The 16,341-nt window shown below is 38.9% G+C and overlaps 1 long non-coding RNA gene across 2 annotated transcripts; it reads left to right on the forward strand.

Moving 5' to 3' along the window:
• The first annotated feature begins 1,921 nt into the window (after window positions 1-1,921).
• On the forward strand, window positions 1,922-15,921 carry LOC139073725 (uncharacterized). 2 transcript variants are annotated; one of them, XR_011522714.1, is made up of 3 exons: window positions 1,922-2,127; window positions 7,005-7,095; window positions 15,500-15,921. It is a non-coding gene; the product is annotated as an uncharacterized lncRNA (long non-coding RNA). The 2 variants fall into 2 exon arrangements; XR_011522713.1 differs by lacking the exon at window positions 15,500-15,921 and adding an exon at window positions 8,862-11,296.
• The last annotated feature ends 420 nt before the right edge of the window (window positions 15,922-16,341 follow it).

The following is a 16,341-nucleotide window of genomic DNA, read 5'->3' on the forward strand; positions in this document are numbered from 1 at the left end:
GGCAGATTCCTATAAAGTCCCATAGTATTAAAAATTCTCAAAATTATTGAAAAGACAAAATTAATACTCTAGCAGCAGACTTGCCTTCAGAGCTGATATTCTTTGCTTTCCTCTCAGGGAAGGAAAATAAATTCATACATTTATCTTTGCTGTGGCTGAATTATTCAAGTACTCAAAAGTACTTCTGGTGCACCCAGTATGTGCCAGGCACCATTTTAACATAGAGCAAGAGCAAAGCACAGTGCCTTCTTTCATGGAAATTACATTCTAGTGGGGTGAATGGGAGGGAGCCACAACGAATAAATAAACAAAAAAGTAATCCATCAGGTGAAAAATGACGTGGGACAAAATAAAGCAGGCCAGGTAGCTAGAGACAGTGACAGGAAGGACCAGATGGAAGACGAATGTTTCCTGACACAAGGAAAGATTTTATTTTTTTGAATTTTTAAAATTTAGGGTTACTTTTAGTTGGCTCTGAATGAAGTCATCATTTAATCAAACTTCCTAGACTTTTTCAGACTTTTTTGTTGAAGTGCAAATGGGAAGAGCCCCCAAAAGGCAAAAATTCAAACACTGAAAATGGCAGATGCCAAGGAGACATCTCTAAATGCATAAAAGATGGAGGAAGCTGGGGCTGGCCCTGTGGCTGAGTGGTAAAGTTCGAACGCTCTGCTGCAGGCGGCCCAGTGTTTCGTTGGTTCGAATCCATGGCACTGCTCATCAAAACCATACTGAGGCGGCATCCCACATGCCACAACTAGAAGGACCCACAGCGAAGAATATACAACTATGTACTGGGGGGCTTTGGGGAGAAAAAGGAAAAAAAAATAAAAATAAAATCTTTAAAAAATAAATAAATAAAAAAGATGGAGGAAGCTGAGAGTTGGCTGCAAAGTCAGCAAAGGGCCAAGGGCTTGGTCTCTGAGGCCTCTTCTTATTACAAGGAAGCTCATGACAAATCAATGAATAAAATAAAGCATACCCCCTTCTCAATAAGTTATTACATGTTACTCAGATTCATTGGAAGTCTCCTCAAAGGGCCTTTCTGAAATTGATTATCCAAACAAGTTTCCTTCTGATTTGTAACAGTAAAAATAAGGCAGTACATGTAAAGATGAGAATTTCACATAGTAGGGTATGGAACTATATCTTATTAAACATGATCAGTACAATTCATTCCCCTGATTAATAGAAGCCTGGACATATATGGCTTGGAAAGTCTCTCCAGGTGATCTTAATTAGCAGCCCAGCAAAAGATTGCACACTTCCATTTGAGAATTACTGACCTACTGCATTGTCACCACTGGCAGAATGAGGCTTGATTCATTGTAAATAGGCTGGATATATGCTGTATGAACGTTCCAATATAGCCATTATTTGGAAAGAGAGACAGTTTGGGGTCAGATCTGATGAAAAATTAACATACAGTATGCGGGTTTGACTTTTATAATTACTTGAAAACATTTTTTACTCATCATCAAAATCATAATTCTGTGATTGTTTCTTTACGTGATATAGTAGCGTTTTCCCTCTGTTTCCTTCAAATCTTTTGAAAAATCTCACCTTTTACCTTGGTTGGTACAGAGTAACAAATAGCCTATCCTGCAAAGCTCTGATGCTAAAGGAGTCAGGAATGGCCAGGAGGAGAGAGTGTGTGTGTGTACACGTTTTAACCTAGGATTTCCATTTATGACAAACTCTACCAGCACTACACCATCCCCCCCTCTCCCCTCCCCTCCACATACAATCCCTCCAACACATTCTGGTGTTTGAGTTGAGTAAATAGCCTAGTGCCTGCCCCTCTGAGCTTGGAGATGTCCTTCCCAGGCCATTTGCCCCAGTTCATGCTCCAGTGATTCCAGAATATCAAAGTCTAGTTCAGCATGGCATAAGCATCCCACAAACTATTTCTGGCTGGATGGCATGTGCACTGGCCAGTTTTCAGCTGGCGGTCTGCAGCCACATGAGACCTGCACATGTTATCTAGGTGGGATGGGTAACAATGACAGAGAATTGACTCTAAATAGATTTACCATCTTCAGAAGAGAACTTTTGAAATGGTACAGTAAGCTTGGACATCAGATGCTTCTTCTAATTTTCATTTTTCTTGGTGAAAAGATGTGCACAGTAAGTCTTATTCCTAAAAATTCTATTATAATTTTAAGGTCCTTAAAACTTACATAAATGATCAATATAATAGTATCCTATAAACACCCTTCTTGGGAGAAGTGAGCCTTTTGTTTTCACCATGATAGAAATCCAGAAGCTTTTACATCACGTGGTGAAACGAAAGATTCAAAAAGTTTGAGAATCACTGGATGAGGCCATGGAGTTTTCTGAATCGTTAGGAGATTTGAAGATTTATTGTAATTAAAATGCAGCATTGTTTTTTTCCTACCATAATAACAATGGCAAAAAACTTGCCGCCCAAACTAGGACCTTTGCCTTCCTTACTGGGGAACTTGTGGGTCAGCTACACGGTTGAGTTTGTATCTTTAGTAGAAACAGGGAATGTGTTGGAAAAAAATAGAGGCTGGATCAGTCACCAGTGTGTTTGTTTACTCTGACCCAATCCCTATATTCCTCGTCTATGTGTATTGCTTTGTGCGAACTCTGTTAAGAACAATATGTTTTATAAAGGGGTCAAAATTACAAGGAAGAGCCAGCTTGGAATCTGGGAGTTTCCCTTACCATTGAAAACACTCTGCCAGCGTGCCACAGGTGTACATCACGGCAGCACAAAGAAAGCTATGGCATCGCAAAGGGCGTGGGAGGAAAGAAACAAAGACAGACACAGTAGTTATGTTCAAGGAAAAAAACAAACTTTTTTTTCCTTGAACGACGACTATGACTTAGCTCCAACTTAAAATCTGTATCACACTGAAAAGTTTTTACACAAAATGATGACAGTCATTAGTGTGGACCATTAAAAAACAGAAGTACTCATTGATAATCTAATGTTCTTTATACTTCTTTAAAGTTCCGGGCAGCTTATCCTGAGTGGGTGAGCGGTAGATACACCATCTGATTTTAACCACAGAAACCTCTGTCACAGTAACATAAAAGGGCAATGGAGAGGGCTATGACATCAAAGGGCGCTCAGGACTTTGATGTGGGCAGGGTTGCCTGGTGCCTGTGAGTGCCAACTTCATGGTACATTTCACCACCTGTGACCGTCAGTGGCCACTGATCCTTATCTATTCAGGTTGATTCACTTGCAGGTGCAAAGTATTTAGGTCCAACTTAAAATGTGTAAATCTACATTCACAGACACTGTGCCTGAATCCCATCCCTGAACCACTCCCAAATAATTAACTCAGGGAGAAGTTTGAATGCCTGTACCTCACTCAGCCTAATACATTCAACTCAAGCTATAAATTTGCCTGATGTTTTATTTCCATGCAGAATAGAACGCCTCACCTTTGCACGTCAGCTCAACAGGAGTACTGGCTGGCTGGCTTCCAGATTTGTATGGCCTCAATAGAACTGCCCCAATACAACTGTCTAGGATCATCAGCTGAAGCTACTATGGCACTTTTGGGGATATTCTTCCTGCCCCAGGTCAAACAAAAGTTCAGAGAGTATTTAGTTCTGTCATATAAACTAGAAGGTAGAAAAAACTCAATAGGTTAACGTTATAATTCAAACTGAAATCTGCAATTGAAATTAACCTTATTAAAATCAGAGTCTCAGTCAAAGGCAACATCCACTAACGTAATATTTTTCTGAGATCGTAAACAAAACTACCCTAATACTATTCTGTAACAGTTCCTCATGGATATGTAAGCAGATTGAGCCTGTCTAAAGACTTCTGTGTACAGTCTCAGAGTATAGAAAAGGAGCAAGGAGAGGTGGTTAGAACTGAAAGGGACAGGACGGCTGAGCCTCAGCCAAGATGCATTGTTTGAGTCACTTAGAGAATAGAGAGGCCAGGCTGAACCTGGATGCTGGGTCACCTCTCTCCTCAGGATGCTCTCCCCACATATTTCTATAACGAAGTTGCTTTCTCTTCAGATACACTCTCATTATCTCCTGCTTCGTGCAAATTAGAAAGTTTTTTTTTTATAAAATAGTAAAGAGACCACATTTTCAGAACCGCAATTGAAAACACAGAGTCTAAAGAAGAATTTTAGTCCAAGGCTTCTATGAATCAACTCACGTATAAAGTTGGACCACACTAAAGAAATTAAGTTACATTTACTATATATTTAACAATTCTTCTCTATTGGAAACGATAAAGATTTTCAAAAAGAGGGCTCAGAGTTGACCTTGCTATGAGCAGTATACTATGGAGAAAGAAATGTGGGATTTGGAACAAGACCTCTTTAGGTCCAAATCTTGGCTCTAACAGTTATTAGCTGTGTGACTATGAGTAAGGTCATTAGTCACCCTGAGCTTTAGTGTCTTCATCTGTAGAATGAGGATAATAAAGTCTTACTGGGTCATTGCGAATATTAAGGGTCTAATAAATATAAGCAAGGCTCTTAGCCCAACGTCTGGTATATAAGGGCTCAACAAATGTCTCTTTCATCCTCCTGCTTCTTTCTACTTTTTCCTCTCTGCCAATTATATAAAGCCATTAGTCTTTTCACAAGTTTTCACAAAGCTACAGTTGATGGGATGTGTATGAATTATTGCCTTAGGAAACCCCACAGGACCCAAGGTCTCCTGACCTGCAGGTGACGATAGGGGCTCTAATATTCCAGTTGATCATGAAGAAACTCATGTCTTCTTCCAGGAAGCTCTCCTTGATTACAGCAGCCCTCATTAACCTCATTCTGCCGCTGACCCACAACAACTAAATCTTGTCCCTCACAGCATATCACTTCATCCTATACTCTTGGGCATTTTGGTGACCAGTCTTGCCTTCCAAACAAAACTGCAACTTCTTGATGTCAAGGTATAATTTCTTCTTGTTTCAGCCTTGAGAATAAATTGATATTAATGGATTAATCTCCCCAGGAAGCACCATATTTAGTCCAGGACTAAACAATCATTTCAAGAACGCCAACTCTAATGAAAACAATAATTTGGAGTGTTCCCATAAACCTTGAAAACTAAGAAACTCCATTTGTAATCTCAAACAATTAAGTACGTTCTTGAATTAAGTACAATTTAGTTAAATATAATTCAAATTCTTAAAGTTTTGAGTTAAGTGCAATTCTTGAAAAGTTTTTCTGAGAATATATTTGAAAGTAAAGTGTGTAGTATTAATTTTCAAAGGGTTGATAAAAGTTAAATGAATATTTTACCTATTATTATATGAGATGCAATAAAATCTACCTTTCCTGGGAATTAAAGTTCTTAGGGAACTCGTTTACATCTGATTTACTCAAAGACCACTTACAGGGTAAATTTTAAGTACTGTGTGGTATAGTGTATTCTCTCTATTTATCTCTTCTAATGCAAAAAATTGAGTTTCTCACCAAAATAGTTTGAAAATAAAGAGAATTTAGTAGTACTATGATAATTCTAGACTTTCTATAACCCGAAGGTATATACTGTCACTCATAGAGATGATTGCGTGATTTTGCACTATTGATCCCTGTTTTTCTGTGGAAGGGGAGAAACAACTTCCCTATTGAAAAATAGTATAGGAAATCCAAAACAGAAGCTTATTTGTGAGGGCTGTGGTTGGGAAACTGGTCACTATTCACTTTTTGAGGATTTTGGAAAGTCCCCTCTCTACTCCTTATTTCCACAAAGGATGAAAAATAGACATCACATGAATTGGAATGTACACTATCATATTTTCCTAGTTAGCAAATATTAATCTAATTAGACTTCACTGCTGTAATGTAATGTATGTATATATGGTGTGTACACACATACACACATATACATGTATATGGTTCAATTGACATTTTTCTCTTTAACACACTTTAATAACTTGTTCAGTTATTTCTTAATTACTTAAATGGACATCATACTGGTTTCCTTAGTGATAATGGATAGGGATTCATTGCCTAACAATGTACAAGAACAAAAAATGTAGCAGGATTTGCTTCTTGAAGCCATACAAGCAAAACTGAGTATTTTTAATTGATTCAGATTGTACTAAGAAGTGATTGAGATTGGAAATGACTCCAGAGAGGACCCAGAACGCTAGTCATAGGCAGATGGGCAGATGGGTGGCCTTCCTTAGGAATCCTATGCTTAATTAGAATCTTTCCCAAACTATTGGCAGAGGGGGGCGTAACTCACCCAACTTGTATGGCTCCAGGTACTACGTGCACCCAACATAATGAGAACAGCTCAGTTTGGAGATCCTTGTGGAGTTTCCACCCCACTGTCTGGGAATGAGCATCCCGGGGCTCCCTTCTTCACACTTGTCAGAGCGTCAAGGGAAAACTTACCACCCTCACACAAAAGGACTATTGAGGGGGCCGTGAGTCAGCTGGAAAACATACATGGCACCTTCTCAACTTGTTTCTTTCCATTGCTGCAAAATAGCATGTCTTTTCATTTGGATTTCCACTCGACAAAGGAAGGGCACCACTTTGACAAGCATTTACAAGTGGGCCTTAAGGCAGGGTGGAGTCTAGTTCATTAGGAACTAAATCTCTAGTAAACACCTTGATGGACAGATCCGGTTCATAAAAATCAGGCCCAGTTATTTTGTGCCTATTTTATACCTAGCTGAACTCTTGAGCCCTTGAAACCATGGAAGGCCTGTAAGGAGGATGGGGGGTGGGGGCATGTAGGGGGTCCTACTCTATTTACAGTGGGAGGTCTCCCTGCCCCTTCTTTGGGCATGTGAAGATGATTGCTCAATAGAAACTAATCCTATGCGGCATGCCACACGTAACACATACTTGTATTTCAGTAAGTCAGTGTAGCGATTCAAAGAGCTGTGTGTAAACAATAGCAAAAAAAAAAAAAAAAAAAAAAAATTGCCCCTGGCAGATTGCAAAGGGAAATTCTGTTTCCAGTTTATTCTTTTATTGAGCTCTGTGTAGAGTACATGCGGGGATTCTGAAATCCTTCTCTCTCTCTCTCTCCAGCTAACGCTGTTTTCCAGTTTCTGAGCTGCCAATGTACCATGAGAAATCCCCTCATTGCCATGACAGAAAAGGCAGTGGTACAGCAGAAATGGTATGGTCTGTTGCAATAAATTACAGGTTTCCTTTTCATGTTCAGCACAAGAGGCGGCCCTCATGCAATTAGCTACAGCTGGTTAAAGAAAGAAACCACGCATCTGTGGACAGATCAGACTGAGAACCAACTCTTATTTTCTGGCATATATCACTATAGGAACAGAAAAGAGACCCAATTTTTGTTCCTGAGCATAAGCCATTTTTAAACCTTGTACTTCCCCCTTCTAAATCACCAAGACAGCATACCATTTGGGGAAACAAATCTACAGTCACGTTTTTTCCGTTCAGGTCACTGGTTATGACAAATAGCTGAGTGCCTTCCACTTGAGTCTTATCTTCTTGGGCCTAGCAAAATCTTTCTTCTCAGTATCTTAGCCTAATGCTGACTCTTAATTATACAATTGCCACTGGGTGCTATTCTCTGACTAGAAGTTTATATTGGTATGCTAGACCCCTGCTAGAATGATGACTTGATGTGTTTTTTGTCTTTCTGCTATTGTTGAGTGATAATTTTCATCATATAATTTGTAGCTTATTTCAGAAAAGTGAAACATGCGGAAACTCTCAAGAACTATTCTAATTGCATGTATATGGGGCACTAGACCATAAATATATTTATAACATATTCGTGTCACTCTATTATATAGAAGATGTAAAAATACTTTAATGCATGTACCAAATGAATAGCTTGTCCTCTAAGAGACAACCTCAGAAAATACCAGTTGTGATTAGTTCAAGGATGGCACCGATAGAAGTCTAGATAATGTATATACATTCTAATGATCCACTTCTTCATTGTCCTTGTAAGACTCTAGCTGTATTTTTTTCTGCAAGTAAAGTCAGACCTAGGAAATCTGGGACATCTTTCCCAGACCTATGATTTTAAGGTAATGCAATTTTTTAATCATTTCAATATTTGGAAAGTATCTGTGTTCTTACCAATCCTGGTCAAGGAAATTTACTTTGTAAATGAAAGAGAATAAAAGTCAAGAAATTAAGACAAATCGTAAGATTAAAATTGTACACATTTGTCTCTGGAACCTTTCGGGGCTCCTATAAAGTTATTAATAATCCATTTAGACGCATTCAAATATTATGAAAGTAAGAAGAGATATTTTTCCCTTGATGTCTATTTCTTTGTTTAGCACAGAAAAGAAAAATCATAACGGAAATCAGATGTAGTTACTGATTCACCCCCAAAATTGGCTCTGTTTGTTTTCCAGAAAAGTAGTAAAGCTACTGATGTTTAAAAGAGGGAAAAAATAACTTGACAGTCCCCATGAAGATCACAGGGCATTTGTTGAGATGTCTCCAAAGCATTTGCCTGAAGATTTATTTTGAAAGTTGTGCTTAAAAGTAAAAGGCCGTTTGCCAGTTTCCCTCCCTTGTGTCGCAACCAATCTTACTGTGCCATCAGAACAAAGAAAACAAAGATTGTCCCATTGTGTTCGTTAGGTTTAAGAGAGATGTACACAGAGCAAACACCCTTTAAACAGCAAATCAATATTACATGTTTGGAAGAGTCAGAGTGTGGCCCCAGACAACAAATTTCTATCATCTCAAAACCTGTAATTTACTCGAAAATGTGCAGTTTCCTTGTACTGGACTTCCAAACTCCTTGGGCAATGAGCAACTTAAGTGTGAATGGAAACATGTTGGGGGAGAGGGGAATTTTGAGATCTGAAGGCAAACATTTGCAAAATTGTGAGAATAAGCAATATTTGTTGAACCTTTTCAAACCGGTTCTTTTTTTTTCCCCTTCAGAGAGACAAATTTTGCTCTTGAAGAAGGACCAGCCTAGAGAGACTCCCAAGTGCCAAAAAATTGTATTCCTCTCGTATTTATTTAGTAAAAACCATCTTCCAATAAAATAAAAGCCATCATGGACTGAACATAAGGAAAATTCAAATGTAAACCATTATAAAGACCTCCTGGGAATGCTGGCTATTAAACTTTGAATGGAAATAACCAATTTGCTATGCCCGGAGACATTTCAACCTGAGGAAGACAAAACACTAAAATTTGTATTAATGCCTGCAAAATAGCATTGGTGAGATAAAGGATCTATCCTTCTCTTTATTTTGAAGTCTAAAAATACATATTCTCTATTGGTCATTTCTTTAAGCATCATTTAGTCAAAGAAAGGTAACAAATTATGAAATTGTTAAATGAATATTACCTGACAGTCACACCAATTACAAAGAAAGGAAATTGCTTGACTGTACATCTATTATTTACACCTGGAGAAAAGCAGCAAAGAGCTTCTTGGTAATAGTATTTTGATTATTTCAAAGGTACTTTGACAGTACTTGAAATGAGGTCACAAAATACAGAAGAAAAAGTAGCCAAATCCCCAAACTCAGAACCTCCAACTACCCTTTAATAGATGATCCAAACTGATAGTTTTGATAAGATGATGAGTTCCTTTTAAAGAATCTCTAAGGAGGATATTGAGTTTCAGGCGAGAATCAAAGAGTTCAGCCCTTAGCAAGGTCCTGCTAAGTCTTTCACACATGAGCATTCGATTTGTTTATGCAACAAAACGTATTGAGGGCTTACTATTGCCACCCACTCTGCTTGGCTACGTTAGTAAACAAGGCAGACAAATATGCCTGTTCTCATGAAGTTTGTTCTCTAGCTGGGCAGATAGAAAATAAACAATAGACATAAGTAAAGCATATAGTATGCTAGTGAGCGATGTGTTATGAAAAAGGAAAATGGAGAGTGGGCTACAGGAGAGTGGGAATATGTTGATAGTACTTTAAACAGGATGGCGAGGGAAAGCCTCCATGAAAAAGGGATAATCGAGCCCAGAGCTGAAGGAGGTGAGGGAATTAGACGTGTACAATCCAGTTTCTCAATCTCAGTACTATTGACATTAAGGGCTAGATAATTCTTTGTGGTGGGGGCTGTCCAGTGCATTGCTGGATGTGTCGTAGCCTCCCTGGTCTCCATCCACTAGATGCCAGTAGGACACACCCCAACCCCAGTCATCACAACCAAAAATGTCTCCAGACATTGTCAAAAGTCCCCCGGAGGAAATTAAAAAACACACAGTTGAGAATCACTGGTCAGGCAGGAGCATGACTAGCAGAGTTAAGAAATAAAATAAATTCAAGGTGTGGCTAGTGTAGAGTGAAGGAGAGGGAGGGAAGGAGGGACTGAGGTCAGAGAGGTGACAGGAATGATCCTTTAGGGCTTCATAGGCCCGTGTAGATCCTTTGTCTTCTACTCTGAATGAAATAGGAAGCCATCGGAGAGTCTTAAAAGGATTTCTCTGGCTGCTGTGTGGAGGGTGCATGAGCGTGAGTGAGTGGGCAAGGGTTGAAACCAGGAGATCCATTAGAAGGCTACAATGATCAAGGCAAAGGATGATGGTGGCAGCCACCAAGGTAGTAAGAAGTGATCAGATGTGGGATATGTTTTTAGCGTGATGAATGAGATTTCCTATAATATGAAAGAAGGGCTTGAGAAAGGAACTAAAGATCCCTAAGGAACTGGAAGGATGGAGGTGCATCAGTTGAGATGGGAATGGCAGTAGGGAGAGCAGCATTGAGACGGCAGATGAGGGAAGGCATTTGAAATCACTCCTTTTCAAGTAAGGGACAGGACAAAGTTTATTTTTGTGTGTCATGATGTTTAAACCAAAGCAGTGGCAAAATTTTCACATGTGATTGTAATATTGGGTAGGAAGAAAGAAAAAAAATCTATGTTCTAATGCAGAGTCTATTCAAATGCTTCTCTTTGGTGCTAAAGGATTTTTCATATTGAGTGTTTTTCCTAATACAGGAACATCAACGTAGACATGCAGTGCTTGCGTCTGCCTTGCGAACATAAAGTAGCGTTTCTGAGACTGAGTGTATTCAAGGGACATCTCAATAATGCTGCAAGCTATCTTTCTTTCCTAAAGGGAACCTATAATTGTTCTAAAATAAAAAGTTATTACTCTAAAATAAGTATCATTACCAATGAAGACCCAGAGTGCTAGAACCGTGCTCTTTCAAGCCTTTGTTCTTCTGTCACAGCAGTGACCATGTTGGATTACCATCTGTATGCTGTCTTGCGTGTCACCCCCACTGGACCTTGAGCTATGCAAGGACATGAGCCAGAGTTTATCCACCTCTGTATTCCCAATGCCTGTCACCTAATAGACAGTCAATAAATATCAACTATATAAATGAGGGAATAAAAGGATGAGTACAAAGAAGCCAAATGTCGTGGTATACATTTACAGTATAACATGAGACACACAAAGCAATCTCACAAAGGCAGAAACCATGTGTTAGCTCCCTCTCCTCTCCCTTCTTTTCCTGCCCTCTCCCACTCCTCCTGCCTGATGTGATGGAAGATGGCAGATGTGGAAATCAGTCAGAATTAAGTTGGAATTCCAGCTTTCTCACTGACTATCTATGTGAATTTGGACAAAGTACCGCATGACAGCTCAGATTACTTGGCAGGCAGACGAGTTGCTGCATAGACTTCCAACAAAGCAAGAGTGCATCCAGAATTTTACAATCAGGAAATCCACAAATTCAAAAGTAATTTTTAATTTCCACACGGAGGTGTATGGTTTTAGCTGCACTGACACAATGTAAGGGGTGACAGATTCTCTAAATGTCTTTATCTTGCCCTGAGACTGGCACTGTTTAGGTCCCCAGGGCACAGTGAGTAGACAGGCCTGTCCTTGACTTCATGGAACTTTCTGCCCAGCAGGGAGGCAGATTTTAAACAATAATTACATAGATAGTTACTTATTTGTGGTTGTGGTAAGTCTTGGGAAGGAAAAGAATGACATGTTGTACAAGAGGATTCCAGCCAAATTTGGGGTATGGGGACGCTTTTCTGTGGAAGTCACATATAAGCTGAAAACTGAATCATGATTTGGAGTTAGGGGTGGTGGGCAGAGTTGGAGAGAGAATAAATCAGAGAATGAAGGAGTTGGGGAGAGAGAATTGAGGAAGAAGAGTGCTCCAAACTTAAGGCACTGAAGGAGCTAGTAAGGATCTGGGCTTCTGCATTTCTCCATCAATAAAATGAATATAATCCCCATAGAAGGTACTCAGTTTATGTTGGATGGATGAATGAATTCTTGGAGCCCCTCATTCTGTTAGCTACACTTCACACACTTCATACACACACTGTCAGCCATCCCCTCAAATGCCACAGTTAACCACCCAACAAGCGCCAAGTTCCCAAGGAACTCAGGCTTCTGGTTTGTCAGTATTCAAATGGCCACTTTGTCTTTAATCTAAGCTCTTCTGAATCACTCCTCAAACCACAAGGCACTTGACAGCATTCGTGTTGTAAATAAGATTCCATCTTTCACCTGCCAGTTGGCTCTAGCTCATCCATCTTTTCTAGTGTATTATGTATCCACGTGACTGGTGAGGTCACCAAATCATTGGGTACGGCTACTGTCATCCTTATGAAATTACAGCTGGTGTCTGCTTTTGTTTTGCCTTAAATGAAGCCTACAGACTAGAGGTCTTTTACAAAGCTTTACATTTTTCTCTTTAGCTCAGAGAAAACTAAATGCAAAGGGTACTTCCCTTTTATTTAAAGAATCATTAGAGATAAGTGAACTCAACCAAACGAGGAAATAAAACATGAAGACCTGTGCCAGCAGTCACGTGCTCATCCCCCAGTGCTTTCACGAGAACCCCCGTGGCTCATGGCTTTACATTGACTCTAACATTAAACGTGATCCTTATTGAAACTTGGCATACAACGTTTCAGCTCAGGGTAAGTTTACTTCCCCCTCAAACTATGTTTGCAAACTGGTCCTTTTTGAAAATCATTCAAATATTAAAACAAGTGAGACCAAATCAGCAACTCGTATCCTAATCCACTCTATTGTAGTCACTTCAGCACTGTTAAGAAAAGAAAAAAAAAGTCTGGCAAAGAATTTGTCCAACTCATTATGTTTCTCTCATCACTTCTTTAATTTTGAAAATGAAATTGCCAAGATATTTAGAGGTTTATAAATTATTTGAATTCTTACAAGTTTCACACATTCTATCCATGTCATCAGAAAGACTTCAGACCTCCCTATTACTCTGGGTAACCAACTAATTGTGCACATTCACCAGCTGTCAGCTTTTCTACATTGCTCTCTAAAATTTTGAAAATCTAGTTTAATCAACCTAAACTGAAAGGGAAAAAGTAGCATTTTTATATTATAGAGCAAATTAAAATTAACTAGCAAATCTGGAAAATGTAGCCATAACATATTGTTCATTCAATCCATATTGATTGAGTGTGAAAAATGTGCATTCCTCTATAGAGGAATACCAAAAAAAAGCCCCATATTACTCCTTTTAGGAGGTTATGATCTAACGGAAGAGAGATGATGTACAAAAATGCTACATAACATTATGACACAATTTTCTCTGCTGAGGATGACTAGTAAAAAGAGGCAGATGTTTCTCTGGGTCCTGACCATCTTAACACATAAGGTGCACTAAGACTAGTGCAAGCTTCCCAACTAGCCCTATTGGTATTGTGCCTCTCAGCCCTAGAGATCATTCAGACGCGCTTGCCTTGCATGTTTCAACAGCTCTGACCATGAGGCACTGCTGATAATGAGCAGATTCCAGACCCTCCTCCTCCTCATCCAGTAACCTTTATGGAACACCACAAGGAGCAGTAATAGTGGCTATCCAGAATCAAAGGGGCTGAAGGAGTAAATGAAAAGCCCCAGATCAGTCATCTAAAGGTGTTTCATGTCAGTGACTGTGCTCAGGAAGTGGAAGCACAAGTAGGCGTCCGAGATATTTCAAAAGCCTCTGGGGAAACAGCAAGGTGCTATGGCCTGACCCTCAACTCTAAAAGAACCCTCACTGCTTTCAAATTCTATGCTTCTGTTGAGGCTATATCTCAACAGGCCCCTAAAAGCCTACACACACAAAAATTTTTCACCCAGCTTAGAAACTCATTCCCACCAGTAAGATTCTCCTATTATGAACAGCATCTACTTCACTTAGAGATAGAATTGTAAAGATGCTGAAAAATGAATGAAGAAAGCGAAGACAACCTTAGGAAACTGACAGAGAATAGTGTTCATTACAACATATTTTTCAAACTATGGGTTGAGATCCTTTACTGGGGGATGAAATCAATTTGGTGAAACCAAATACTTTTGTAAAAAAATAAATGAAACAGAATAGAAGAGGAGATAAGAGAAGAGAGAAAATAGAGGGTAGACTTGTTATTTTATAACACCTTTGTTTCAGTTATATTTATGTATGTGTATATGTGCCAAATCATAATGTCTTACTATGGGTCATGGTGCAAAACATTTGAAAAACACTTAATTGTATCATTGCTTCAAGATCCTTATCAAGCTAAATTCCTCAAAAAACAACCGAGCTGCTATTGGTGTGAACTTGGACCTGCCCCATGGTCATATCCCAAATCTTCGCCATGACAGTGGCTCTAGGACATCATTTATTCTATGGAATAGAACAGGAGAACACACTCAGACAAAGAGACACCACATCCCAGCCAATGCTCCCAGCCATATCACTCTACAATACTCTGGACATTTATTTTTCCTTCCTTTGGAGGGGAGGTATTCATGTTTATACTCACTGAAGAGACTCTGCACTGAATATTGGCACCATAATACTACTATAACAGTAACCAACATGGACTTAGTGCTTACTGTATGCTTTATATACATTTTCTCATTTAATTTTTCACACCAACCCTATAGGGAAGTTTCTAACATTATCTCCATGTTCAGATGACAAAATTGAAATTCAAGAGGTCAAATAATTCACTTGAGGTCCACATGGTGATGGGGCCAAGACTGAAATCCAAGCCTGTTTGAGATAATCCTGTCATGATTCATGGGGTTGTTCACTTAGAATAAGCCAGTCGCTATTTGAACACCTCTTTTATTTGCTTACTAGGCCAAGTGATCATAAAAGCAGACATTAGTTGATGTCTTCTTTATCTTTTACTGCCATTTTAAAATTATTTTACTAAATTTGTATCCCAGAGGCAGCTGGAAATTTTCAGTAAATTAAGAATCGACTGAGAACACTAATTCATTGATGGACGGACTGGATTAAAGTACTTCACAGTGATCCTCTATCTGTAGGCTGCACTTATCCAAATACAGCTTGTCTACTATAACTGGAAAAGACAATTTGGTTTGCAAGGCAAAATAAAAAGGTTTTTAAAATCTGTTATTTTATTGCCCCTCTGCATTAATGCTTCAAATAGATGTCTACTGCACATTTATTAATAATAATCACTCCTTTAGATCTAAAGTTAGTAATTGTGGCTCTCGCTTTAAAACTTCACTTTATACCTTCAATCTTATGCCTTATTATTTATTCCTCTTGGTTTTTCCTCATTTTAAAAAGATCCCTTCAAATTCTGATTTTGTTTTGCAGATATTTGGAGATCTGGTTTGCTTGAAAACAATGAAACAGACAGAGTCCCCTGAAGGCAACTCACTGAGAACTGGGAGGTCCTCGCAGCACAATTAAACTGGCAACAAATCAATAGAAACAGAAGAGAAGAGGAAAGAAAACAATAATTAAAACATTCTGTCAAAAAATAGAACAGTAATTAAAGATGCAAACTATTGTTTTGCCCCACTAATTTCATTTTAATTTTCAATAGATTGCTGAAGACCATAAAAAGACTTTGCCTTTCACAACATTCTGGTGTTCCTTGCTAGGTTGATAGCACTGTGATTGTGTCACAACTGAATGGCAGGTATTTTCACCAAGGGACGATGGGGCAAAGAGTAAAATGTTGTCCTGCTTGTTATATAATGTAAATAAAGCCCTTTACACGATCATTCTGATATGACCCATCATTAATCATGGTACCTGTGTTCACGTGTGCACATAAAATGATGTATGATGATGAGGATGAGGATGAAGATGAGGATGAAAGCTATCTATTGAGTACCATGTAACGGGCACGTTGCTAAGCCCTTAACATGTATTATCTGATTTAATTCTCACAGCAAATTTAACACTTAGGTAATTGTATTATTTTCCTATATTATAGTTGAGTAAACTGAGACCTAGAAAGCTGAAAAAAAAAAATTTTGCCCATGATCACACAGCTAATATTGTAGGAACCAGGATTTGAATCCACTCAGACTCCAGAACCTGATGTCTGAACCAGTATGTTTCAACTAGAGCTTCCCAAACTCGTGACAAGGCCAGCAGAAGGAGCAGCTTCAAGTTTGCTCTGCCCTCACTAATCATTGCTAGACCAT

The sequence above is a fragment of the Equus przewalskii genome, chromosome 9, assembly GCF_037783145.1.
Source record: "Equus przewalskii isolate Varuska chromosome 9, EquPr2, whole genome shotgun sequence".
NCBI lineage: Eukaryota > Metazoa > Chordata > Mammalia > Perissodactyla > Equidae > Equus > Equus przewalskii.